Source organism: Zalophus californianus, chromosome 2, assembly GCF_009762305.2.
Source record: "Zalophus californianus isolate mZalCal1 chromosome 2, mZalCal1.pri.v2, whole genome shotgun sequence".
Classification (NCBI taxonomy): domain Eukaryota; kingdom Metazoa; phylum Chordata; class Mammalia; order Carnivora; family Otariidae; genus Zalophus; species Zalophus californianus.
This window is the reverse complement of record NC_045596.1, coordinates 150,694,937-150,722,041: the sequence shown is the minus strand read 5'-3', so window position 1 is coordinate 150,722,041 and position 27,105 is coordinate 150,694,937. Positions and strand designations below refer to the sequence as shown.

The window sequence follows — 27,105 nt, the reverse complement described above, 5'->3', positions numbered from 1 at the left end:
TAGTGAGGTGCGACCGGCCCCGGATCACGTGGCGGCGAGGGGGCGGGACGCGGACGTTCTGGGGGCGGGGCGAAGGAGTTCCGGTAGGTGAGGGAGCGCGGACGCCCCGGGGAAGAGGTCGGAGGTCTCCGGAACTAAAGCCGGTGGAGAAAAGGGTATGGGTTCATTCGCTTGAGCAAGTGCCTGTACTAAATGGTTATACGTAAACCCTTTCTAAGAGTGGCTGCCACAGGGCAAGCGCTCGGTAGGGTTACCTGTATCATTCTCAGTATTGATTACTAAATGCCAAGCATGGTGCTTTCTGGAAATAAAACATGAACTCTGCCCTCGGTTAGCTCACAGTCTCATGAGGAAAGAGACATGTAAACAACAGCCCTTAGGGCCGTCAGCGTTTTAAAACTGCGTGTATGAGGAGTTTGAGAAACTCACCTGGAGGGGAAGACTTTGCACTGTGGTGCTCTGCCCTCTGAGATAGAGCAGTAGGTAAAGTAGATACATATCTATCTATCTATGGGACCCCAAATTAAGACGATAACTAAATGTGGCAAAAAATTGGTCTCTAACATGATGTCTTCAACAAGACTAAGTTGTTTTGTTTCTTCTTTTATAACATGCACTCTAGAACTCTGCCTTTATCGTAATCATCTCCTTATCCATACCAACACCTAGCAAAATAATTTGAGTATGGTATGGGCTCTATAGCCATCTGTGAATTTTAACTGAAGTGTCTCGGTCTCCAGGGGAGTTCTAATGAACTTCTGGCAATGAGAATCTTAGACAGATAGGAAGGACATCTTGCACAGGTGACTGACTCTCCAGTGAACTTAAGGTGATGGTATTGATAGAAGTCTTAGCCCCCACAAGCAGAACATAAAGGAAGCAGCCAGGTGCCACGAAACGCCGTGTAAAGGACTAGATTCCTGTTCTAGATGAATTTGCCCTTTAACGAGGAGTCTAGACAAACAAGGTTAGCTTCTCTAGTTTCATAAAAATCAGAAAAAAAGAGACAAAAGAATAGTTACCGCTATTAGTGAATACCCAGGAGCTGGGCGGAATAAGGAGATGCAAAATTAATGGAAATTTTATAGCTAAGTCAGGAATCCCATAAATTGTGCCATGGAAAACAGGGAGTTGGACTTGCCAAAATTAGAAAGGCAGGATCACCCAAGTCTTTGGATAATTAGCTGATCTGTCCAATGAGACCAGAGAAAATAGAAGGTAGTTACATAAGTGTGGACAATAGTGAATTGAAAAAAAAGTCAAAATTTGCAAGCACGGCATTTGTTGGTATATGATTGTAGGAACAGGGTTTTATTTCTTGGATGGTCAGAAGGATTGAGACAAGTTTGCAACACTGTTGCCATCTCTAGGTGATAGATGGTCAGAACTAAACTGAGATTGTTAAGTGTGGCAGTGAATGGCAAGGAATGGTTGTGCCTTGTAATTTGGTGAGCTGCCTTTCCTGGAAATGTTCAATCAGAGGCCGCACAAGAATCCTATAGAAGGTATTTTGCATTTGGGTGAATGCAGGATAGACTAATAGTGTCCTAGGTTTGTTCCAACTCCAGCATTTCTTGTGCCTATGAAAAATCTATGAAGATTATCTATTGAAAAAAACTACTGTCAAGTGTGGGATTTTAGAAAAATGTGTAGAATTCTATTTATATGTTTTAAGTTGTCAGCTGGGAATGAATATTGTGCTTTTAAAAATAAGGTGATTCAGTTTAAGACATTCAGTCTTATTCTTCAGTCTCTTTCTTGGCAGACCCTCTCAGAGTAGTGCTTCTCAACCTTTAATGTGCATGTGAATCATCTGAGGATCTTATTAAGATGCCATTTCTGGTTCAGCAGGTCTGGGATAGGGCCAGAAATTCTACATTTCTAACAAGCTTCCAAGGATGTGGGTGCTGATGATCTACAGACCTTACTTTGCTCAGCAGACCATCAAACAACCAAAGGTATAAATGAACTTGGGATTAAAATATACTTTTTTCTTCTTTTCAAGAAAAGTTCTGTATGAAGAACACCTTTAGTTAAGGTTGATTGATGCTTTCAATATACTTCAAAGACCTGAACCTAGAAGGTTCAGAGATCTGACTTGGGTCTGACCTAGTCCCCTACCTTCAGGCAAGCAAAGACCAAGATCAGAGACAGATGATTGCTACTTCTTTTCTTTAGCTCTGGCAAATCACAATCAATCCCCTGCCCCCCTGCCACTCCACACATAGACAATTATAAAAGCTAGTTACACATTCTGTACAGTTGCAAAAAGGAATTCTCATATGTTGTACTACATCTTTATACTATATGTCAGATACAGCACTAAAATTTGTATCTATAAAAGAAATAGAACTGAATCTTGCCAGTTAAACTTAGCTCATTCCTAAGAGGCACCAGGCCAGTACAATGCAGGAACAAAAAAAGGCAGAAAACATAATAGAGTCTAAATTCTGCTACCTGCTTGCAGTGTGATCTTGGACAAGTCATTCACCCTTTTTGATATCACTGATCCAATCTATGAAAAAAGGATGATCACTGAAATTATTTCCAGGTCTGAAGGACTCTCATAAAATTAATCAGAAAAGCATAAGTCAGTGATATGAGCATTAAAGGGAATATAATATAACATTTAAGAGCTTGGATTCTGAAGCCAGACTTCCTGGGTTCAAATCTTAGCTCTGTCACTTACTAGCTTTGGTAACCTGCTGTGTATTTTGGGAAGATTACTTTACCTCCCCCTTCCTCTATTAAGAGGAATAATGAAATGATACATGTCAAGTGCTTAAAATGGCATCTGGCACATAGAAAGCACTCAATACAGTACTCAATAAAGCACTGTTATAATTTTAAAGGAAATAGAGGTTAGAATGATTATTTCAACAGATATTTATTGTTTCAGACATTGTGCTCACTGCTGGAGTTACAAAGGTGAACAAAACATCATGACCCCTATCCTCATTGAGTTTGCAGAGAAGACAGACGTTAATCACATACATAAATATAAAATTAGACCTGAGATAAATGCTGGAGAGAGAAAGACATGAGGCTAGGACAGAATATGAGAGGGGATTTAACTTAGGAGAATTCAAGAAATCTTCCACAAGGAAGTGAGAACTGTACAGCATGTAGGAGGCCAAAGGCGCATTGTCCTCTCCAAACTGAACCCAGAGAGTCTGGAACTTGAACAAACTGGGGAGACTAACATCCGTAAGCAGTCAGTGGCCAATGTCTTCATCATCTGTGACCACCTGTACCCCGTCAGCAGCTACTCATCACCTGACACCACTCTCAGCTTTGCTTATGCCACAGGCCCGGGACACAGCAAGGCCCTGACTGTCCCCTCAAGAACGTACAGCAGCATGGTTGACTATGACCTGCTGGTGAAGAAGCTCTGTGCCTGGGACAACTTCAACATGGTCACCTATGACATCAGGCTGTTCAAACGTGAAAACCCTCTCATATCAGGAAAGGCACCAGGAGATGATGCTTAGGGCTCCTGAGGGGAGAGCCAGCCAGCCAAAGCCCCTGCAGCTTTTCTCTGCTTTTTAAGCTTTCATTATTAATCCAGAACTATGTGCATCATCACCATATCTGACTGTGTGGAGCCAGCAATTGGGGGATTTAGACAGTTTCACAATAGATATTCTTTTCTTCTGTCAGCTTTTAAAGGGCTATTTAACCAAAATAGTTCAAGTTTTGTGGTGATGCTGGGCAAAAGCTGTAATGCATAGTAGTCTCTTCATGAAACCCCCAAGGCTTTTTATAACAGGCCCTCACTGGCTAAAGAAGGTATATTTGGGGGATAAGAGTTTGGGCAAAACAGCTTGCCCCATGTGGCATCCAGTGTCATTCCCTGGATTCCATGGGTCATTCTCTGGATTCCAGGGTCATTCCCAACATTCCATGTTGCATGGTTACCATAAGCCACAATAAAAAGCAGCACTTCTAGAAGAGGAACAGCTCTCTGGCCAGTACTGAACATACGTATAGTTGGCTTCTAATGCTTTACATAGTGTCCAGAGGGTATTACATAACCTTTGCCCTGTGAAATAAAGTGATCTTATATACCATCCTTGGGGAAAAAAAAAAAAAGGAAGTGAGAAGTAAATTAAAACATAGCCTATTCCAGGACTTGATATGGCTGAATGCAGAGTAAGGTAAAGTGAGGCTACAGAACTAAGTAAGAGGCCAGTTCTTATAAGGCCTTGTGGGTCATAACAAGGATTTGGGTCTTTGTCTCAAGAACTATGGGAAGCCATTGAAGAATTTTTAAGTAGGGGAGGAACACACATTATAGTTTTTAAAAGGTCCCTATGGCTGTTGTATGGAAAGAATAGATTGAAGGGGGAAAGGTGTTTATAGGGAGTCCAATTAGCAGGCAATTGTAGTTAAGGTGAGAAATGAAGGTGGTTGTCAAAGTGATGATTAGTTTTTGGATTCAAGAGACTTTTAGAAGGTAAGGTCAATAGGAATTGATGATAACCTGGATATTTGGGAGTTGAGAGAAAGTTGTCAAGGAAATCTCAAAATTTCTGTAACTGTAACAGAGGCATTTGGAGGTAAGAATAAAGCTCAGTTTTAGACATGATATGATTGAGGTGTCTTTGAGTATGAGCATCATCAGTTAAACATAGGAGTCTAGAGCTCAGGGGACAGGTTTGGGCTAGAGATGAAAACTGGGAATCATGGGGCACCTGGGTGGCTCAGTCAAGCTAAGTGTCTGCCTTCAGCTCAGGTCATGGTCTCAGGATCCTGGGATTGAGCCCTGCATTGGGCTCCCCACTTAGTGGGGAGTCTGCTTCTCCCTCTCTGCCCTCCCCCTTGCTCATGCTTTCTCTCTCTTTCAGTAAATAAAATCTTAAAAAAAATTGGGAATCATGCAAATATAGATGTTAAATAAAGCTATGGACAATGATGTGTGCACCCAGAAGGAGTGTGGAATGAGAACAGCGGAAGGCCAGGCTTTGAGGAAGTCTAACATTTAATAGCCAGAAGAGAAGAATGAGAATCTTAGGAGAGATGGAAGGAACTGCTTCAGAGATAGGAGAAGAAACAGGAGGGAAATATTTCAGAGAATGATGAAGTGGTCAACAGTGTTGAAAGCAGCCAGAGATCAAGTATCAATACTGACGATTCTGTGTAGCAATGAACCAGTGTCATTGCTTCTGAAAGTCTCCTTTGTAGACTAGGTGATAAAAAAAAAAAAAGAAAGAAAAGAGTAGGAAGAGGGAATTTAGAGTGCTGCAAAACAAAAGAGATTTTGAAAAAATCAAGGAACACGTATTTCCTTCCCCAGTTTCCTCCTCCACACATACCAAAAGGAGAACTATCATTTTAAAGGGCACTTTGCCACACTGAGAGCAAGTGGTATTCCTGAAGTAGGAGTCTTAAAAACTACCCCTTAGCCAAGAGCCTGTCCATGAAATTAATAAACAAAAATAGTCTTCATCTATACGAGGCTTCTATAAGAAGAAAACAGCGAGAATGGAAACATTTCAGATGATGAAAATCCACCCCTGCAAAAACAACCAAAAACAGAAGAAAACTATAGGTAATACTCCACATCAAATTAATTATTTGGTGATGTGGAGGGGACAAAATAACTTGAATCAGAAATTCTGACTAACAGAAACACACACACAAAAAAAGTTGATTGAACACAAGAAAGAAATGGAAAACAGCAAAACCATATCAGAAATGAGGACAAAATTACAAGGTGGCCAAAGGAGTATATTCAAATTAAAAGTTAAAAGGAGATTTTGAAAAAAGCTAACCAAATAACTAAGAGCATGAAAATGAGATAAAGAAAGAACTTTAAATAACAGGGTCAGCTGTTGAAATGGAAGAGAGAAGGGGCGCCTGGGTGGTTCAGTCAGCTGAGCTTCTGATGCTTGGTTTCAGCTCCGGTTGTGATCTCAGGAGTCATGGAATCGAGCCCCACATCAGGCTCCCAGTCAGTGGGGAGTCTGCTTGAGATTCTCTTCCTCTCCTCCTGCCCCTCCCCTTCTTGCACACACTCTCACATGAGTGTGTACACGTGCGCTTTCTTAAATAAATAAATCTTAAAAAAAAATGGAGAGGCAAAGAAGATCCTACAGAGATATATAAAACTGGAGTTCCTGAAGAAGAAAAACGTAATAATAGAACAGAACTAACATTTACAACTATTACCCAAGAAAATTTCCCAGAAATAAGAGTATCTGATTCTACATATTTTAAAAGTCTATCAAGTACCTGGGAAAACTGAGCCACAACAATCAACTCCAAGACATATTCTAGCAAAATTATTAGACTTTCTCAAAGAGAAAAATCCCCAAGCAAAATAATAATAAATGTAAACAAGTTAATAACTAATTTTTTACAATAGTAAGGGCAAAAGAATTAGGTCAATATCAATGTAGAAAGCAAGGCAACCATAGAGCAACAATTTTTAAGAAACTCAAGGAAAGAGAATATGAATCAAGAATTTTATATCCAGTCGAGTTATCCTTCAAGTGTCAAGTCTATAGAAAATGAGTTTTAAACAATTCACAACCATGAGCCTTTCTTGAGAAATCTAGCAGAGGACAAGCTTCATCCTATCAGGAAATGACTGGGAAAACTTTGTGAAAAGGGATAGTAAGTGGGGCGCCTGGGTGGCTCAGTTGGTTGAGTGGCTGACTCCTGGTTTCAGCTCAGGTCATGATCTCAGTTCATGATCTCAGGGTCGTGAGATCAAGCCCCACAATGGGCTCCACACTCTAGTGGTGAGTCTGCTGGAGATTCTCTCTCTTCCTCTGTTCCTCCCCCCTAAAATAAATAAATAAATATTTTTAAAAATGGATAGTAAACATTTCATATATGTAATTGCAAACAGGTACTTTCCTTGGTGCATTGCATATCAAACAAAAATCTTGAAAATGGGTTGTGGGTCCTCTTTTAGATGACAGCTTTAGATGAAGAGGGAGGTTGTAGGATATGTGTGAAATAAACCAGGGGGAAAGATTCTCACTTAAGATGTTCTGAGGCAGTTAGGGCCAGTTCATTTGAAACATTTTACCCTTTTACTTTTGGGGGTAGAAATATCACAAATCTGAGTCAAAAGAACTTTTTCGGTTCCTGTGATACAAACTCATGGGGACTCTCCTAACTTTGGTCTGAATGTGCTGTTTATCCACCCTCTAGTTTCTGCATTTTGGTCCAAATGTTCTAAGTATGTTTGATTTTTGTCTGTGTGAACTGTGACAGGGATAAAGTTGGGCAAGTTACTTTCTAAGTGTTTTCCTCCCCTCTGTTTATCATATGACCTAGGGTGTTATATTAAAAATTCCATAATTTAGGGGCACCTGGGTGGCTCAGTCGGTTAAGCATCTGCCTTCGGCTCAGGTCATGATCCTGGAGTCCCAGGATCAAGCCCTGCATTGGGCTCCCTGCTCAGCGGGAAGTCTGCTTCTCCATCTGTCCCTCACCCCGCCTGTGCTCACTCTCTCTCTCTCAAATAAATAAAATCTTTAAAAAAATAATTCCATAATTTAGAGAACGCTTTACTACTTTCCAGGTCTTTCACAAACATCTCATTTTGATTTTGATTTCAAGGATGCTAATGGTAAAATTTATTTTTAAGATCTCGGTTTATGCGTTTTTGGCACTGTTTAAGCCAACCCATCCTAACTTCCCTCACAACCTCCTTCCACTATCACCCACCTCAAGGAAAATTTGGATCAAGGGTACTTAATGACAAGAGGGGGTGTAAAATCCAGACATGAAAAATTACAGCTATTGCTTATCAGAAATCAAAACAAGCAACCAAAGCTTAAGTGGCAACTAGTTTTAAGTGTCTGCAAATAAAATTGGGGGAAGTTGGGACAGCATTAATACCACAAGGAGACAATAACAAGGAAATTAGGTGGCAGATTAAGGACATAACAAGCTGCTTTTTTTTTTTAACACACTATTCTTGCTGAGCACTTTAGGGCATACAAAGATAATACAGAACCTATGGAGCTCCTGTTCTAGGGAGGAAATGAATACGTGCAAACTTAACTCTAAGGCAAGGCAGATTGTGTTAAATATTTTCAAGTGGCACAAAGTGCTGTAAAAGCATCAGAAGAAGAAAAAAATTCCTCTTCCCAGGTCAGCATCACCCAGGAACTTGTTAGAAATGCAAATTCTCATGCCCCCGCACTAGCCCTCCCGAGACAGAAACTAGGAGCCCTGCAAATAATGTTGATGCCAAAGTGGGAGAATCACTGATGTCAGATATTTATACCCAGTAATATGGCTTCTAGGGAGTCTGGAAGGAAATGTTACCAATTTCATGCAAATATTTGTGTCCCAACGTGTCTTTTGCAGCCTAAGATGTGAGATGAAAAATTGAAAACAATGTAAGTCCCCAACAATAGGGGAATTATTAATCGCTGTAGTTATGTGTCAGTTAAGACGCCAGCCACATTTACCATCCTCACTAAAGGACACTGCTCAGCTAAGAGTGGGAGAAGCCCCATCTCTACCCTCTGAACCACTTCGCCAGGCCAGAGCTGATTGGATGAGGTATGCAGCCACGCCATGCCACTAGTCTATGCCAGTGAAAAGCTGGCCATGCATGGGAGGACGGTGATCAGCTGAACTAGTCGGTCTTCCTCTTGGCAGTCTGGGCTAGGAAGTAGAAAGAAGCTAGGTCGTAGAGATAGGCATGCAAAGTATGTTTTTAAAGTTTTGTTTGTGATGATCCCACTTTGAAAGGAAGGAAAGGTCAGGAGAGGGAGAGAAGTTTCAGTGAGAGAAGAAATTTTTACAGAATGTGGTTATAATTATCTCTCCCTGGTGAAAGAGAAGTAAAAGTCACACTGACGCCTGGTAGCTGTTTTTTGTTGTTTATTTTCTATGCATTTAGAATGAAAGTAAAAATAAATCTACCCTATGCCCCAGCAATTCTACTTCTAGGTATTTACTCAGGAGAAGTGAAAACATTTTTACAAAAACACTTGTACAAGATTGTTCATTGAGGCTTTATTCATAATAGCTAAAAACTAGAAGCAGCCCCTGTGATCAGCACCTGGCAAATGGATAAATAAATTGGCACATTCCTACAGTGGAATACTACTCAGCAGTGAAGACAAACTACTGATACACACAATGACATTTAATGGGCTTGGCAAACCATGGCCTATGGGCCTGGCTACTTGTGTTTGTAAACAAGTTTTATTGGAACAGCCAGCCCCACTCGTTTATCTTTTGTTGGGCTGTTTTCTGGCTACATCAGCAGAGTTGAGTAGTTTCAAGAGATTGTCTGGTTCCAAAGGCTAAAAAAGTTACTACCTAAAAATATTAAGAGAAAATTTCCTGTCCCCTGAATTAATCTCAAAAACATGGTCCTCAGTGAAAGAAGTATATACTCTATGATTCCATTTTATATGAAATTCTAGAAGGGCAAAACAAATCTAGGTGTGAAAAAATCAGAACAGCTGTTGTCTCTGGGAGAGCGGAGCACACATTGGCTGGGAAGGGTCACAAGGAAATTTTCAAGGGTGATGATGATGTCATAGATTTTGATAACCATTTGGGCTACACAGTTCAATGCCTTTTTTGGGGGGAACTCAGAGGTGTACTCTTAATGATTTGCATATTTTTTGTGTAGACGTGGAAAAAACTTAACAAACATTGAAACTTAAGTAACAACATTTATGCTGAACTATTTAGGGGAACATATTCTGATGTCTGCAATTTACTTTGAAATGCCCCCCAAATAGGTGGGATTAATGGATAGAGAGAGGATAGATGTGTGAATGTGTGACATAGCAAGTGTAGTAAAATCTCGGTGGATGTTCACTATAATATTCTTCCAGCTTCACTTCATGCTGGAAATTTTTCATAATGGAATGTTGGGGACAAAAAAACAACACTGTCAATGTTTAAGATCAGATATTGAGGGTTTTTTCATTTACATAAATACAAGGACTCAAAGATAATATTGTACCAACCTCTAAATAAGGTAGAGTAACAAATCCAATAGTAAATAGACCCTCACTCCTCTTACAGGGTTTTATGGAGAAATGACCCATGAAAAACAATTCCCTGCTTCTACCAGAACAAACTTGCTGGACGTGGATGGCCCCATCTAGATGGCCGAGAGCTGGAAGTTGCACCCTGTGATCATGAAGGAAGTTGCTGTGGTCCGTGTATCCTTTCTGTTCAGATGATGCTCACATATATACCCCAACATTTGACTTTTTCTTGGATGGTTATCCAGTACAGGCAAGTTTTGACTGAAGAAGGCTCACCCACATTGCCTCTGCTTTCAGCCATAGCCTCCTGAATGGAGGGAGTGAGATGAATGTCCTAACGATGTTAAGGTCCTGTCATGGGATCATAACCAAGAGAATGAGTGTCATTGTCATCTCCGTTCTCAAACCCTTAATGTAAAGTGTTCTCAATTTGGTTGAAAGTCAGGTAATTTGAATGATCCAGACCAGAAACCATTCTGTACGACAGAAGCAGCAAGATGACATACAAAGAGGAGGAATACTGAGATGGTGAGGGGTGAGGCTTGTTAAGGTGGGGCATCATTGGGAATATTCATAGCTCCTGTTGATGTGCTGGAGCTGCTCTGGTTCTGAGCAATTCTCATTCCTTCACTTCCTGCGAGGTCCAATTATTTATCTTTTTTTTCTCCCTTGGTCAATTTAGCTGAGAACCCTCTTTCCTTATTACCTGGTGGTCTCCTCATAATACACTTCCTATTATTTGAGGTAACCCAAAGGAGTGTTGGTTCTCATCACCAAAAAAAAAAAGGAAAGAAAAAAATAACACACATGGGGAAATGCTTACCAAGTTATACCCACATCTGGTCATCCATAGTTGATGTAATTTCAGTAGGTTTTTTTAAGATTTTATTTATTTATTTGACAGAGACAGAGAGAGCACAAGCAGGGGGAGCAGCAGAGAGCAGAAGAAGGAGAAGCAGGCTCCCCACTGAGCAGAGAGCCTGACAGGGGGCTCCTGGGATCATGACCTGAGCCGAAGGCAGACACTTAACTGATTGAGCCACCCAGGCACCCCATAATTTCAGTAATTTAAAAAATATGTACCAAGGGGCACCTGGGTGGCTCAGTCGCTCTGTGCTCAGCGTGGAGTCTGCTTCAGATTCTCTCTCCCTCTCTGTCCCTCTCTCTCTCAAATAAATTAATAAATTAATCAATTAATAAAAGCTTAATGTACTGAATAAAAGCCTAAAAGGCAATAATACCTTCATCATTAAGGTCATTTCTTGTTAGGTTTATTGTTATTTTTTGATCTTCCAAATGCTTTTTAAGGTTTTCTCCTGATTATGATTCATATGTTCCTGCTTCTTCACACACCTGATGACTTTTTTATGCCATGACAAGAATTCTGTGTTATATTATTGGGTGTTGGAGGATTTGTATTCCTTTAAATATTTCGTTCTGAGGTAGGTAAGGTTTTTTGGGAAAAATTTGATCTTTTCAAGACTTTCTTTTAATTTTTCTTAGATGGGCACCCACCAGTCTTTTAGTTTAGGTGTAGTCTGTCTGGTCCCGTGACTGAGGTAAAACTCTTCTGAGGATTCTATTTAATGCTCCATGTGTTCGGAGTTCTTCCTGCTCAGGAAACAGAGGTTATTCTTGGCCCTGCATAAGCCCTGGGGATTTTTCTGCCTGTTTTTCTTGAGTAGTTCCTTCCAAGTCATTTCTGTACATGGGTCCCTTGCTCAATGCTCACTGGAAGACTGGAGGCATCCCCGCTGATGGTATGTGGAGCCCTTGGTATAGTTATCTTTTCTCCAAACACAGCCCTGTGGATTCTCGCTACCTTGATCTGTGTCTCCTCAGCTCTGTGAGACCTCTGGGTTCTGTTGCCCACCCGCCTCCCCCCCCCCCCCCCCCCCAGGTGCAGCCTGGAAACTCTCCAGGCAGGAAACAAGGTCAATCAGAGGGCTCACATCCTTTGTGTCCCATCTCTGGGGGGGGCGGGGGAAGGGGCGCAGGGCAAGGGCACAGTTCTTTACTGCCTACCGCTCAATGTCTGAAAACCAGTGTTTTGTATCTTTTGTCCAGTTTTGTGTTGTTCTACATGAATGGATAGATCCAGTCCCTGTTACTCCATTATGGCTGGAAGCAGACATTCCTAATACTTTCTAAATGTTTCAAGTTTTCTACAATTTGTGTACCAGCTATGTATACCCACAAAAGTCAAGTCTTTAAAAACCAAAATTGTCCTATACAGTAGCAAGCAAGTTAGAACCATGGAAGTTTTAAGCCAACATACCAGATTTTACCTTCAAATCAATTATTCACTAGTGAAGACAGATATGCCTAAAATGGCATAAAGCAGAAATGAGATATGTGCTCTGGATGACTTTTATTACAAAAACAAAACAAAAATAAAAAAAACAAAAACTACCCACCACCACCACTGCCACCAAAACCAAACTGTAAACATTTCAAAGAGCATTCTGAATTTCCATAGAACTGTATGTTGTGGTGGTTGAGGTACGGGAGTCTGGAAGCAGGCTGACAGAAATAGCTTGGTTTTCTCACTTATTTAAAGCTAATTCTGCCGTGGAACTTCACCGTGGGCCCTGCTCCACCCTTCCTCCACCAGCCTTTGGGGATATTTCTCCTGAGGAGGACCGACACAGCCCAGGGAGTCTGTTTTTGTCAGTTATCAGGGAAGCTGCGTCTAATATAAACTCCCTGAATGTGCCAATCCAGTGGCTGTTACCCAAAGAATGGAAGACTCATCCCCTCCCTGGAGGGGTGTCTCCTGCAGTCCCACCGAAGCCTGCCTCCGGCCATATGAGGAACACAGGTTGAGAAGCAACTTCCCATTCTCAGATCCAAGACACCAGAAATGGGTGCTTGGTATGATGTCTTGCTGAGATTTATCTACCCATTCCCTGGCTGGGGGTAGGGGAATCTATTTTGCTATGTCGTCGGGAGAATGTATCAGTGAGCCAAGAGCTGTGCGAAAGGAAAGCTCTATTGATCCCGGTCCAGAAATGCCTTCTGCCTCCCTGGCAGCAGGGCTAGCCTGAGACTCTTCCTCTGTTTATACTTCCTCTCAAAATGTTAGGGCTTCAAGCTTTAGCCTTCACAAAATCTGTAAAGCTCAACAGTAGAAAATCACATCCAGAGATCAAATTCACACAATGATGTCAAAAGACACATTCAGCATTCTCCTGAGGCAGAAACATGGGCATGGGAACCCCTGGGAATGACATCCAGCTGACTGCAGTTGGGGGCCCACATGGACACCATTGCTCCTAACACACACTGCCTCTTCCTGGCAGCTCTGCCCTGCCACCAGTCACTTCCCATTCCCAAAGCTTTGATTCCCGTGATGTCCCAGCCCCTGCTTCCAAATTTGTCTCCTTTAAGCCTCTGGCTCCCACTTCTTGATCCTGGTTTGACTCTTTTTTTTGTTGTTGTTGTTTTCTGGCCCCAGTCTCTTGATTGCCTCACCTGTCCCAGACGTTCAGACACCGTGACCACCTTTCTAGGTCCATTTTTGGCTGCCCTGCCTGGCATTGGCCTATGACACAACTCTATGGAAATTCCTAGATATCTGAGGGGGAGCTCTGAAGAAGTTAACATGGCTTTGAAACTCCCTTCTGATAAAAATGACAACTGAGGTCAAGCCAGCCATCTATGGCCTTGGTTTTTAGATTCATCCAAGATGTTGCATGTATCGACAGTCTGTACCTTTTAAATTGCTGAGCAGGATTCCAAAATACAGGTGTATTACTGTTTTAACCATTCATCTGTTGAAGGATGTCTGGGCTATTTTCATTTTTGGACCATCACTATAAACATCCCTGTACAGGTTTTCATGTGAACATAAATATCCATTATCCTTGAGATAAATGCCCAAGAGCACAACTGCTGAGTCATCACATATTTGCACGTTTGGATTTGTAAGAAACTGACAAAATGTTTCCCAGAGTAGCTGCACCATTTCACTTTCCCATCCGCAATGTATGAGTGGTCTCGCTTCCCGTCATCCTCCCCAGCATTTGGCGTTGTCACTGTGTTTTGGTATAGTGCTATCATGTGGTTTTAGTTTGCATTTCCCTGATGGCTAATGATGTTGAACATCTTTTCATGTGTTTATTGACCACCTGTCTATCCTCTTTGCAGAAATGTCTGTTTGGGTCTTTTGCCCATATTTAACCACTTCTGAAAAGTTAACTCTCTAGAAAGTCCAGAGATACGAATCCCAAAGCCCTAGGAAGCACCGTTTTACATTTGTTAGCAGCTTGTTGGGGGTTAAGGAGGCGGTCAGGAAGATATATATTGTGCCCTGCCCTCCAACTTCTTCCTCCATAAGACAATTAAAGATACACTAAACTGATGGGGTCCAGGTTTTAAGATACCAGTTGGACCACATTTTCTAGTGTTCAGGGTCAGCATGCGTGGTGAAAGTCCCGTGTCCTACATGGATGTGGCTTTCTTTCTGGTGGCAGAAGGAACAGCCTGAGCCAGGGTTGTCTCTCTGGGGTGGGCTTGCCCATCTTGCTTTCTCTGTCTTCCTCTCTACATGTGTGCATGTGGCAGCCTTGTAGATCTTCAGTCAGCTGGGGAAGGGGTTACACTTAAGGCAGAGAAGAAGCCTCACCTAGAGGCAGGGGCACCAATCTTCTTGACCAGACATGGGGCCCTGGGGTAAACACCACACTCCCAGGTAATAATGAAGTGCAGTTAGAAGAACCTCATTTGGTACTATCAGGATCTTGCCTGGGCCACTTCCTTTTCCATGGAGCTGTTGATTCTTCGAAGTCAAACTCAGCATGGGGAAGCCAAAGCCAGTGAGTGATAAAAGAAGTATCTACTGAAGAGATTTGGCTTCTAATGGGGGATGAGGTTGACAAACCCTATTCCTCTGTGTTCCCAGGCTGGGTGAGTCCTAACTCTTCTACTGTCTTCCCAGAGTGAGGACGTTATGATACCTTGCTAAGGTCACCAGTAACCTCCTTCCAAACCCTAAGGCCTTCCCCAGCTCTCACTGCACTCCCTCTCTGTCACTACCTGACATTCACTAAGCACTTTCTCTATCATATTCTGCTTTCCCCACATTTTATTTTCTCCCCCTGCCCTACCATTTCTCCCTCCTCCGAATGTCTAACATTAGCTATCACCTCAGGTCCTTGTTTGGTCTCCTCTTCTCCCCACAGCCTCATTCCCTTCTAGGGCTCATTCTTTCTCAGGATTTTAGCCACCTCTCCTTTTAGATGCTACCCAAGGGGACTTCCCTCCTGGACTTCTGGCTTCTTTCATGTCTGCTGCAGCTCTTTGCCTTGCCATCAGTATGCCTCCATTGCTCTTTCTTCCTGGTTTCCTGTTCCTAATACTGGCAAATCCAAGCTAACTACGGATTTATAAGTGATAAAGAAGTAGTAGTAACTGATGTAATAGTTGTGATCATGATTCTGTGTTTAACCCAGTCATCGAATGCCTTAGCTAAAACCCAAGTATTTTTCATCCTAAACTTTTCTTCTCCTTAGGCCAGGGAACCTATATGATTTTACCCTTTGTCTATATAACAAAACCCAGATGAATGTTGAGTTCAAAACAAGAGGGCATGTGGGAGTTTTCCATTTGGACAGGAATTGCCTTTGGTGTAGTTCCAAGCGTTGTCTCCAGCTTTTTCTAAGAATAAGGGCTAAGGGGGGGAGGGGTGTCTAGTGGGTGGGAAGGGAGGGATGCTAGGGTATCAGCTGAACTAGTGCTGAACTTGGCATATTTTTACACTCAGATAATGCAGGAAGGAGGACTGGATGGTAGGGAAGGGGATTGAAGAAGAAATTTCCATTGTACAAGAGAGCTATGCTAGCTAGCTACATAGGGGCTCCATTGAGCAAGGAGTATTAACTCTCTTTAACAGAGTAATCTAGGGGTTGATTTCTATGACATCTCTTAAGTCTCTCTGGTTGTGCAGCTAAATAGGTTTTCTTTTTCTTGCCTTGTTTCCCGAAATCCATCAGCTTTTGCTTACCTTTACCTCAGTGAGCCCCAGGGATCTGGTAAAGGCAGAATGTCTGTTCCAGGGGAGAAGGAAGGCAACAAGGGACCATATCTAATCACATCCTTATGTAGGAAAAGTAAAGCACAGGGTAGGCGGTGACTCTCCTGCACGACTTAGTGACTTCACAGACAGAGCCAAATCTAAACACACACAAATTGCTCCTGAAATTGTAGCCTTTGAAACAATGATTTCTGGCCGTTAGACTTTATGACTTTTTATCCTTATTAGTTGGTTCTAACTCTGTGGTGAGATGGGGAGGTGACAAACATTAAGTTTTCTTTCTAGGCCTCAACCTCCATAATATATTTGTAGAAAACATAAGCAAATGTTCAAACCCACAAAAACCCAGCTTTGAGCAATTGATCTTCCAGCTTACTATATTTACTTTTTGTTATTTTAATTTTATTTTTAGAATGTATTGCTTCCTTCATCAGGAAAACTTGAGGTGGCATGCAAAAATACATGGGCCACAGATATTTTAAAAATATGAAGAAATCCGGTCAAAGGGAGAAAATATAGGTAGGAAAAATAAGGTAAGTCAAGGGTAAAGTTAGTTTATAGAAATATGTACCATAAGCATGAGCTAAAGTTCCAAAGTGGCCTTGAGCTTGTAGCAACCAGCACAAAAAGGAAAATATTATATAATGCTAAATGATAATAATAGCGGCTAGCATTTATTGAGTTTACTATGTGGTGTCAAAGATAAACAAAGCTGGACAATATTTAAAGTGGTTGGGACAGACTTTAATCAGTAATATGTGCGCTAGGGCAATAGGTAAAAGGGTCTATCCAACATGAACTGAACTCAGCTTTGACTTGTACAGAGGGGACTAGACATTTTAAAGGGAGAATGAGAGCATAGGGAGGAGGGTTAGAGAGGTCTCAACAGAGTCAGGCAAGTGAAAAATCACGAAAAGCAGGAAGGGGTTTGGCCCATGTGAAACCCATCTGGGTTCGCTAACTGGGGTGTACCCAAGTTAGGCTCCTCCCCTCCCACAGAGGCTGGAAGACAGGGCCCTATCTTCAGGTGTTGCCTGAAACAAACAGTAAATTCTTTTGGCAGCTTTGAGTTTTCTTTAAGAGGGGGGCTAGGATCATCCAGGAGATGCAGACTTGAGTTGTTAGAAACTGTGTTAATATTTTGTTCACGTCTTTGTAGGCCAAGGTTGAAGCCCAGTGGATGAGAGGGCTCAGGGGAACCTGGCTACAGGTTGGTCAAGGAGAGAATCTTTGTCAGAAGCAGGCATTGTTCTACATTTTTTTACATATATTATTCCATTTACTGTTCACAAAATCCCTGCGAGGTGGATGATGTTGTTGTCCCCACTTTACAGATGAGAAAACTGAGGTGCAGAGATATTAACAAGTTTATATGGACAGTAAGGGCCAAGAATTAAATCCAGGCATCCTGACAGCACAGCTGAAACTAATATTTTAATAATTAATTATTGGCATTATAAGGATAGGGCTGCCTCTGTGGATTTGGGGTCTCACCTAAAAGGTGAGATTATTTACTGCATCAGTCACCAGAGAATAGAATCCTGTCTCTCAGAGGAAACAGAAGAGGGGCAGAGAAACTTCAGGAACATTGTCCAGGGGATTCAGCTCTCTTGGCCTATTCAAAAAGTTGGCAAACTCTTGATTAGGGAGCTTGTGTGGGGGTGGGGTGGCCCATAAGAAGAAGAGGTCCTCTGCATGGAGCCAGGCCAGGAACCAAGAAAGGAGGGCTTCAGGTATGGTGTCTGGAGGCCATGCCAATCTACTAGGACTAGAGCTGAAATAGCTCAGATCATGTGCAGAAGGCAGTGGCGAGGGACAGAACATGGGGGCTCAGGTCTTTGTATTTTATTGTCTGATGGTTATTTGTTTCCCTTTCACTCTTACCTGACATTTAGTAAGGACATTTGGAAAGCAAATCTGGGGACGGTCCCTCACCAAGTAGGAGGATCAGGTGGGAGTGGAAAAAGCCCACTTGGGAGTCTAGGCTCTAAGCAGAGCTGATTTTCCAGAGGCATGTATGTTTTCTTGAAGTCATCCAACATCATTTTGTGATTCTAGCCTCTTGGTTCACAGTCTATAAGGGAACAGCTACTCCCAGAAAACAAACAGAAAATGAAAAACTTCCCCAGTGTTTTCCTTCCTTCTCTCTGTTGATGTTTATGTATTTCCAGGCAGAGGGCAAGACACAGCAGATTTTCTGTATTCCTAGTACAGCTTCTAAAATTCCTCCCTCCTCCCCACCCCCAAAAAGGGTGCCTGGGTGGCTCAATTGATTAAGTGTCTGACTCCTGATTTTGGCTCAGGTCATGGTCGTGAGACTGAGCCCTGCATTGGGCTCCCTGCTGGTTGTAGAGCCTGCTTAAGATTCTCCCACCTGCCCCCCGCTTTCTCTCTCTCTAAAAATAATAAAATAAAATAAAATAAAATAAATAAATAAATAAAATAAAATAAATAAAATAAAATTCCTCCCCTAATGCCCAAGGCCCTTCCTCTTCAGAAGAATATAGATGAGGAGAGTTTACATAATAAGATGAGAATATAATTCAAAGAGAGTTGAGGGGTTTTCAGTGTACATATAAATATTGTTAACTATTATTACTTTGTAGTGTACAATTTTCCTAAGCATTGTGTCATGTGTCCTTTAGAAGGAGCCTCCTAAACCTCTGCCCCTCTTTGTGCAGGAGACCAGACCAGCTCCCATTGACCGGAAGCCTCGCAGGCTGCAGTCTGGGCTGACAATGCGACACTTGAGTTAGATTAATGCTCCCTTTCCAACATCTGAGGAAGGGGTACAGAAGGGATCTGAGAAGCAGCTCTGTCCCAGGTAGCCCCATGATGTTTACCAAAGATTCTGGGGCTCCCCTTCCCCTGTATATGTCTCCCCTGTGCCCATTTGCAAGCCTCACATTTCTGCCATCCCTGTGTATGTGGATGGGAGGTAGGAAGGGAGGTTCTTTTCCTAAAGGTGCTGCATCAATGTATGTGCTTCCTTGGCTTGATATATATCAAGTGAGGGGTTGGCATGTGGGTCTGCCCCATTCGAGAAGTTATTAGAAGAGGACTCTGAGTTTATTTGAATGAATATGCCCCCAAACCCACTCTGCACCAGACAAAAGAATCTCTCCAAAGGATGGAGAATGACTCAAGGCAAGGAAATAGCTGGAGATCTACTCTCAGAGCTCTGTTAGTCAAAAAATTTTAGGGGGACCCAGGCCACCTGGACTTCTTTTCTACTCTGCCCACGTCTGGCGTAGGGAGGATGAAGAATTCCACTCTCAGTCCCATGGTGATCTCTCCCTTCTTGTGGCACTGAAGGGAGGAAATCAGGTCAGGTGTGAGAGGAGAGTAAGCAAAAGAAGGGGCCAGAAAGAAGAAAGCTAGGTTGAAAGATGAACAGGGCACAGAGGAAGGATGGCTCCTCTGTTGGCTTTAGAAGAGTGTGTCTAAACAGGCCTCTGTAGCCCTTGACTGGATGCCTGGGTCCAGGGACTCATGGGTGGCGCACTGGGGCCTCCTGGTAGTAGGGTATCATGCGCACGTGTGTCTGTGTGTCTGTGTGTCTGTGTGTGGCCAGCAAGTGTGAACTTGATAGCAGTTCACCCAGTTAACTATGGGGATTATTTGCAATAGCCTCTCATTCAGCTTCAACTGCCAGGGACCAAGGCAGTCCAAACTTCTCTTTACAAGTTAAGGAGAAAAGAGGACCCAGAATCACAAATCCCCAACTGCAGATACACATTGGCACAGGGGAAGAATCTCAAATTCTGGACTCATATTCCCCAAGGGCAGATTTTCCACATATCTGAAAAGGGTTTCTATGTTGCCTTTGATGAACTAGGTTAGCAAAGCAGATCAACTCACTTTAGAAAGGATTTCAGTTTAAAATAATAAGCACCTCCCACATCCTTTCCTTAGAACTCAAGCTCTCTTCAAACAGCTAAATCCTCTGCAAGCTAAAGATTACCAGTCAGTTTAATGGGAGTTTTGGAAAAGAGCTTTGGAAAGGAATGGGTGGGAGGGGCTTTCTATGTCTTTCCTGGTAGATGAGTCTTCGTAAGCCTGAAGAGCTTCCTATTTTATATAATTGGCAACTGATCATTTCTAAAGTATTGGCTTAGGACTCAAAATAATCCATTAATGAATCTCCTGTATGGAATGCACAAATGTTCCCAGAAGAAGAGGCTGAGATGATGTGGGGGTGATTAAGGAATCAAAGGGAGGTCCCTTGACTCACCGGCTAGAGTTGCCTTCCTCTGATGTGTTCTTGCTGGCCGAAATAAGCTTGCACTCAAGGAGCCTAGGCCAGAGGGGAGGTGCCCAAAAAGGGCAAGTGTAGAAACTTGTGGGCTTAAAAGTGTGGAGGGGGTGGGGGAGGAGGAAAAGGGAGGGAATGGAGAGAATGGGGTTGCAGAAGGAGATCAATCAAATGGCTGATTGTTGAGAACATCCATCTCTCCTCCCAGAGTCCTAGACATACCTCCCAGAGTCCTAGACATATAATCTCTCTCTCTCTCTCTTCTCAGAGGAGTCCCACATGGAAAGGGCTGATGGATTCCTTTCAAGTAGTGTTTCTGTCCTCCCAGATGACACCTTGGAAAATTAGAACATGTTCAAACATACAGAGAAGACTAGAGATTAATATCATGAGGCTCACGGAATTACCACCCCCTTTGCCAAATATGCTTGGGGAAAGTTATCCCTAATGCCCTTTGGATGCAGTTGCATTTGACAGCTCCTCCCTCTTTCTCCAGGTCCTCCCCCCCCCCCCGCCGCTTCCTGTGCCCACCTTCTCTCCCACCCTCCAGTAAAGAGCCTGAAATGAGTATGGTTGTATTCAGTTTTATATTTAGAAGCCCTAAGGAATTATACTAAGGAAGCAAGAAGAAGCCATTTGGTTGGTTGTCAGTGGGTCTTGTTTGAAGGCAACTTGCCCCAGGGATTCATTTGCAGAATTTCTAGCACCCAGGTATTGGGGGAAAGAAAGTGTTGCATCCAGAAAATCTAACCCAGAAGTTTTCTGTTTCTTCCCACCCCTCACCCCCCAACACTTTTAGCACTGAATTTTCTCCCTAGATTCTCAGCTTATCTGCTTTGGGTTTTCCCCTTTCTGGCCCCTATCCCAACCTTTGATTTCTAGGCTTTATTCAGGCTCCACAAGTAAGTAGTGACATCTCTATGATGCTCCCTACATGGGGAAGTGTGTGTCAGGATATCAGGAGGCAGGTAGTTGATGCCTGGAGGGCCCACTCACTTACCTCCTCATTTCCCCTGTAAAGTCTCTTCCACTCCTGGGGGGGGGGGGGGTCTCCGGCTGCTGCCGAGAAGCCTTTTGTTGGGTCAGAGGAAACACTCTGCTCACACTGATGCCAATAAGCCCCCAGAATTTTCCACTCCACGATTATTTGTCCCTCCCTGACCGTGAATAAAGGAAAAGCCACACGCAGACACATGTTATTAAAATGAACTGTTTATATTATCTCAGTTGAGTCAATACATTATAATGTATTAAAATGGAAAGGTACAAAATTGAAATAAATACTTTCTGATTCATGTATAAATCTTTTTTTTTTTGTCAAGATGACTTTTATCGTCAGTACATGTCACAAGAAAACATTTAAAATGACACTAAAACAATCATTTAAATCATGGTGCATGGAGGAAAAAGGTAAAGAAAACAACTTTTGGCTTGTTTTGGCATGAGACCTTGATACAATTTGGGTTCCCCAAAACCATGTGAAGGGTGGTAAAATAGAAATGCTCAAAACTGACTTAAAAAAATAAACAGGCTTTACAAAACCCCTCTTTTTGATAAACCCAGCCACTTCTCTACATGGTCTGCACTTACAGTAGATACATTCATTATTGTCCACGGGAAGACAGCAACTGCCTTTCGTTTTAAAGAGCTTGGTGGAGAGGCTGACGAAATACGGTGCAGCTGAAGGTGAGTAGAATGTTCAGGAGAACACAAAGTCTAGATGGTCTTCAGGAATGGCACTGAGGATGATGGGGTGTGGAGGGTCTCTGGAACAAGAGGTGGAGGGGAGGGTGCGTGAGGAGTCCAGATCTGAAGCAAAGCCAAGTCTGAAGGACAGCCACGGTTGTCAGCAGTGTAAGTGTAGTGTGGGGAATCTCTCCCCGTCTGAGCAGTTCTGGGTTTGTTCTTAGCCTGGGTACGTTTCTGTTTCAGCAGAGGCTAACCCAGTGCTTTGGAGACGGGGCTGGGACTCTTTTCAGGCACAGCAGCACTGGGGAGACAGGGACAGGTGTAGGGGTTAACAATGAATGCCAACAAAGGGGCTTTCTCTTCTGGTTCTGACTGCTTCTGAGGTGGTTGTTAAGGCAATAAGGACTTTAGCAAACTAGAAGTTAAGGGCAGCTAAATTCAGCCAGATTGAAGGTAAACAAAAGGTGAGAAGGACTCCTTTTCTCCTCAGCTACCTTTCCCCCCAAGCACAGGAGGCCTCAGCTCCCGAAGCTCTGAATTTACAGTACGCAGTAGCGGAGGGCGTGCCCTTTGGAAGGCTCCATGGAAAAGAAGACTTATCCCTGACTTGGGGCATTTTATTCTCCAGACTCTCTTTCTTGAAGTTCTTTCAGGAGGGCAGGCTATGCTCACCCAGCTATTGAGTGAAAAGTGGAAGCACCAAGGTTTGTGCAGTTAGGTTAAGTCCTTGGCTATAGACTGTCTATGGCCCATCTCAATGGCCTTGAACACCATATGTCCTAGAAAGGCAGGCCTGACATTCACATGCTTCAGGGAGACCTATGTTCACCTGGAGAACAGGACTAGCCTTTCAGGGTTCAGGAATATTTCCCCTGTGTCTGATCAAATGACAGTTACAAAGTCCATAGAAGTATGAGATCCTTGGAAGGTTTGTGAGCCCATGGGTGGCGGGTTCTTAGGGGAGTAATAGAAGCTCCTTTGAAGTCACTCACAGAGAGATGTACAGAATACTGAACAAAACAGATGCGAGAATCTTTTCCTTCTTATTCTGGAGTAAAGGAGATGGACCGTGAAATGCTGTGGGAAGGATAAACCTTGAGAGCTGCCTGCCGTTCTGAGCATCTTCTGGCGAGATGCTGGGTGTTTGGACTACTAAGACCCTGAAATTCAAGAACTGGCTCTCAAGCAGTTGCTAAAAGGTACAACCACTTACTCCAGCAAATGAACCACATGTGGTCTCAGTGAACAACACAGATATCCCCTCATCCTGTAGAATGAGATTACAGTCTGATGCAAGGGCCTGAGGATGTGATGTCCTGGACCCAATGGTTGTGCTCTAATTACTGAAGGCCACCTCCACCGGGGGCATTAGTGGGACAAGATGTTCAGAAAGAGAAATGCTGGTTGTAATGGCCAGCCATCGGGGGACTAGTGCTCTGCCTGACCTTTCTCTGGTAGAAGCTGTCTTGTTTTGGTCCTAAGAAAAGTGGGCAACATTTCATCCAGGAATCCAAGGACCATGACAAATCTATAATGAAGCAAACGTGATCATCAAGCTGTGGGAGTCCAGATGAAACAAGATTGGCCATGAGTTGATCATTACTGAAGTCGATTGGTAGGTCTGTAGGGCTTCACTGAATAATTTGACTCTAATATGTGCTTAAATATATGGTTTGAAATTACCCACAATACAAAACAATTCCTCTTGGAGATTATCTAGCTTAATCCTTCATTTTAAAGGCAGAACCCCGTGGCTAAGTGCCCAAAGTCACATGGGGAGTTAATGCAGAGCCAATATTAGAACCCAGCGCTCTTTCTGCAGGGATTAGGATATTTTAGTTGGCTTTAATGCTTGAACAAGTGTCATATTCTTCAGCTCTGCTCTTACTACCTTGAAAAGCAGGTGGCTGTTTTCAAAACTCCTGCCAATTAGCCTTAACATATTAACGACAGAAGTACTCTTCTCTTACAAAGCCCCAGAGGGGCGTTTTCTTTGAAGACTCTCTTCAGCCCCAACATTTCAAAGGGAGACCTCCGCCTTAAGGTTGGATAGCTCAAAGCAGTCACTGTAGCCACTTCTTCTCAGGGGAACCACCACCAAGAAGGACAATGAATGTCCTTCCTGGGCCCCTGGCAGCATTCAGTTTCCTCTAGAACCTGATTGAAGGCTGGTGGGGGGAGGGGAGCATCACATTTATTACAGGGGTAGAGTTGGAAAAGGCAGGAATGGTAGCCATTTAAAGGAATACATTTCTATAAAAATCTTCAACTCAGGGTACTTGATCTCTTTAGAGAAACAGCGCTATAATCTAATTGGAGCCAAAGATATCTCTCCATCGAATAAGAATAAGACCTTTAAATACTGGAGGCTGGGAGAAAGGAAGGCAGGACTCACTGGACCCTTCTCAGTGATGACACTGATAGGGAACCAAGGGGCTTCAGTAGCAAACCGCAGACTTTATTTTGCAAATTAAAATATAAACATTCTAGATACATCCTTATAAGCTTATGGGGACAAACCTCAAAGAGTCCTCCCAAAGGAAAAGAGACCAGATAAACCAGGTGCTTCTAAGCTCCTATGAAGGGGAAGGCGAGGTCAGAAAACCTCTAGAAGAATGACACCCAAGGAAGTCCCTGGGCCCACCATTTTGCACAAGGAAAACACACTTGTTTCTGGTAGCTTGGTTGAGAGAAAAGTTAGCAGAGAGGGGCACCTGGCTGGCTCGGTTGGTGGAGCATGCAACTCTTGATCTCAGAGTTGTGAGTTCAAGCCCCATGCTGGACAAAGAGCTTACTTAAAAAAATAAAGAAAATAAGTTAGCCGAGAGAAGTGCATATTAAAAAAAAAAAAAAAAACAAACAGATTATGAAGACTTGCTGAGGTTAAGAAGTTGTGGACTTCCTGAAACACATAGCCAAAAGCAACCGTAAAAAGTTTTTCTGGAGAGATCAAATGCCCTGGGAATGGAAAAGATCCAAGAAAGTCAGAAAGGCTGGACAAGAGATGGGGTGGCTGGGTGGATGGACAGATTACTCTGATTTTTTAGAAAAATCTGTTCTAGCAAGAGACTTAGTAAGGCAGTTTATAGATTAAGATTCTGCTGTTTCTGACTCTCATTGTTCTTCCTTGCTCCTCAAAAATAGAGGTAAATAAGATATCAGCTCATTTCTCATTCAAAATCCTAACTCTCTTGACTTACAGAGGGATAGACTTGGAGAGGGAGTGTGTATTAAGTGTGAGTTCACATTGCCTGTCATCATGAAAAAATAAACTCTTCTCTCCCAGAGACTTATATAAAGCATGATATTCTGGGAAATACCTGAATTCACAAATTAAAAGAGAGACTCTCAGCTACTGGTTGTAAGTCAGAAGAGGGACGAAAGAGCATTTCAATGTGGGATCTGATTCTGGCTCTGCGAATTTCTAGCTGCATTTCTTTGGGAAAATTACTTCACCTCTCTATGGGTTTCAATCTCCTCATCTGTACAGGGAGGAGATTGGGCCTCGCTGGCATTCATAATCTGTGGATCTAGAGTACTGATTATTCGTCTGGAATAGATATGAGGAAGGGGCTGAATTCTAGGATCAAGACGTTCTCTACTAGCTTTGCCTCAAACGGAACAAATTTATTCTTAGGGATGGTGAATAAATTTTCTAACAGGTTCCTGGGACTCCTGGCTAATGTTATGTTGGGAGGGGGTTTGGGGGAGAGAAGTTCAACCCCTGCACAAGGTCAGCATGTTCATGCTGCTCCATCTGGCAAATTCTGGCCTTGAAACAGCCAGGCAGGAAAAGAGTAGTACCGGCCACATCTCTGTGGAATCCTGCCCCTTCGCATTCAACCTTACTCTGAGGAAAAGTAGCAAGTGCTATTCAAACCTAATAAAAATTTCAATATATTTTGAAAGATGTCCACTACCAATTGTCAGTAATGAGATCAATCCTCACAGTCACATACATTGCAGCAGGTTGAAATGCCCATGACAAGATGCTTATGAAGTGTTTGAGCTCTGAGGTCTTCCCTCTGAAGAGTGGGAAAAGCAATATTCATTTTCTACATGGTCGGCTGTCAGGTTTGACATTTCACTGCTGAGCCAAGAAGCCCCGAAGACCTTAGAGGACTGGCTTCGTCTCCAGATCTGAGGAGGAAGGGAAGGCCCATTTGGAGACAGGTTGCATCTGTCTGCCAAGAAACCAGTGTCTGCAAAACCACAAATACTGGAAATACAGGTGCTTCTAATACAACTATGTATGCTGGTTCCTAGCAGTGGGAGTGGGGTATCTGTCAGAGTTTTGGGTAGAAAAAATAGAAGATGGCAAACTCCTTGTATGCCCTGGAGAAAACAAGCCCATGGATTCTTATTGGATTCAAGAAAAGGTAAGACTTGAGGGGACAGAAGCTCGATGGCATTCGCCAGAAATACTGCCTACCAATCCCATCTCCTTCCAAGCTGCGTGGGAACCACTTAGCTGAAGAGAAGACTTTGGATGCCAGGATAACCTCAGCCTGGAACAGCTCTTGACTCTTAAAAAGATGTGTCTTCCCCCCCACCCCGAGCAAGCCCAGATGTCCTGAGGAGGAGAAAGGATGTTGTGAGCATAGAGCATGGTCTCTGAACACACAGCAATTAAATCTCTTAGGTAGTTAAAGACCCACTCTCACTCTGAATGCACTGAAGACTCAAGAAAGCGTAGTTGCCTCCCCTCCCCGAAAATTCAGTGCTTTGTCATCCTATGTATGGCGAAACTGAGGCACAAGGAGGACAGACAGTTCTTCTGCATCTCTCCTATTGATTTAGTGACACACCTGGAAGGAAAACCCAGGACCTCCATCTCTGAGTCCGTCAAAATCTTCCACTGCCTTTCTGCTTACTTCACAAAGTCTTCCTGCCTGTCTCTCAATAATATATTATATGTACTATTATGTATAAAATATAAATAATTCTCGGATTCCTACTTAACTTCCCTCCTTTATATAACTACGTTGGGGGGGCGGGGGAGGGGAGAAAAAGAAAGATGTTCCACGAGGAGGGAAAACCACAGTACTGCTCAAAGGAATAGACTTCTGGAAGGAGAGATGACAGGCTTTGTCTACAGGGCCAGGGATGCTTCAGATCTGGACTGTACAGCAAATTGAATGGAA

General features: G+C 42.9%; 1 long non-coding RNA gene across 2 annotated transcripts; it reads left to right on the top strand.

The window, feature by feature from the left end:
* The first annotated feature begins 73 nt into the window (after positions 1–73).
* LOC113924530 lies at positions 74–23,311 on the top strand. 2 transcript variants are annotated; one of them, XR_003520699.2, is made up of 6 exons: positions 74–155; positions 1,852–1,958; positions 10,018–10,157; positions 11,364–11,425; positions 16,430–16,550; positions 20,541–23,311. It is a non-coding gene; the product is annotated as an uncharacterized LOC113924530 (long non-coding RNA). The 2 variants fall into 2 exon arrangements; XR_003520698.2 differs by lacking the exon at positions 11,364–11,425 and having other exon boundaries at positions 10,018–10,151.
* Positions 23,312–27,105: the final 3,794 nt, after the last annotated feature.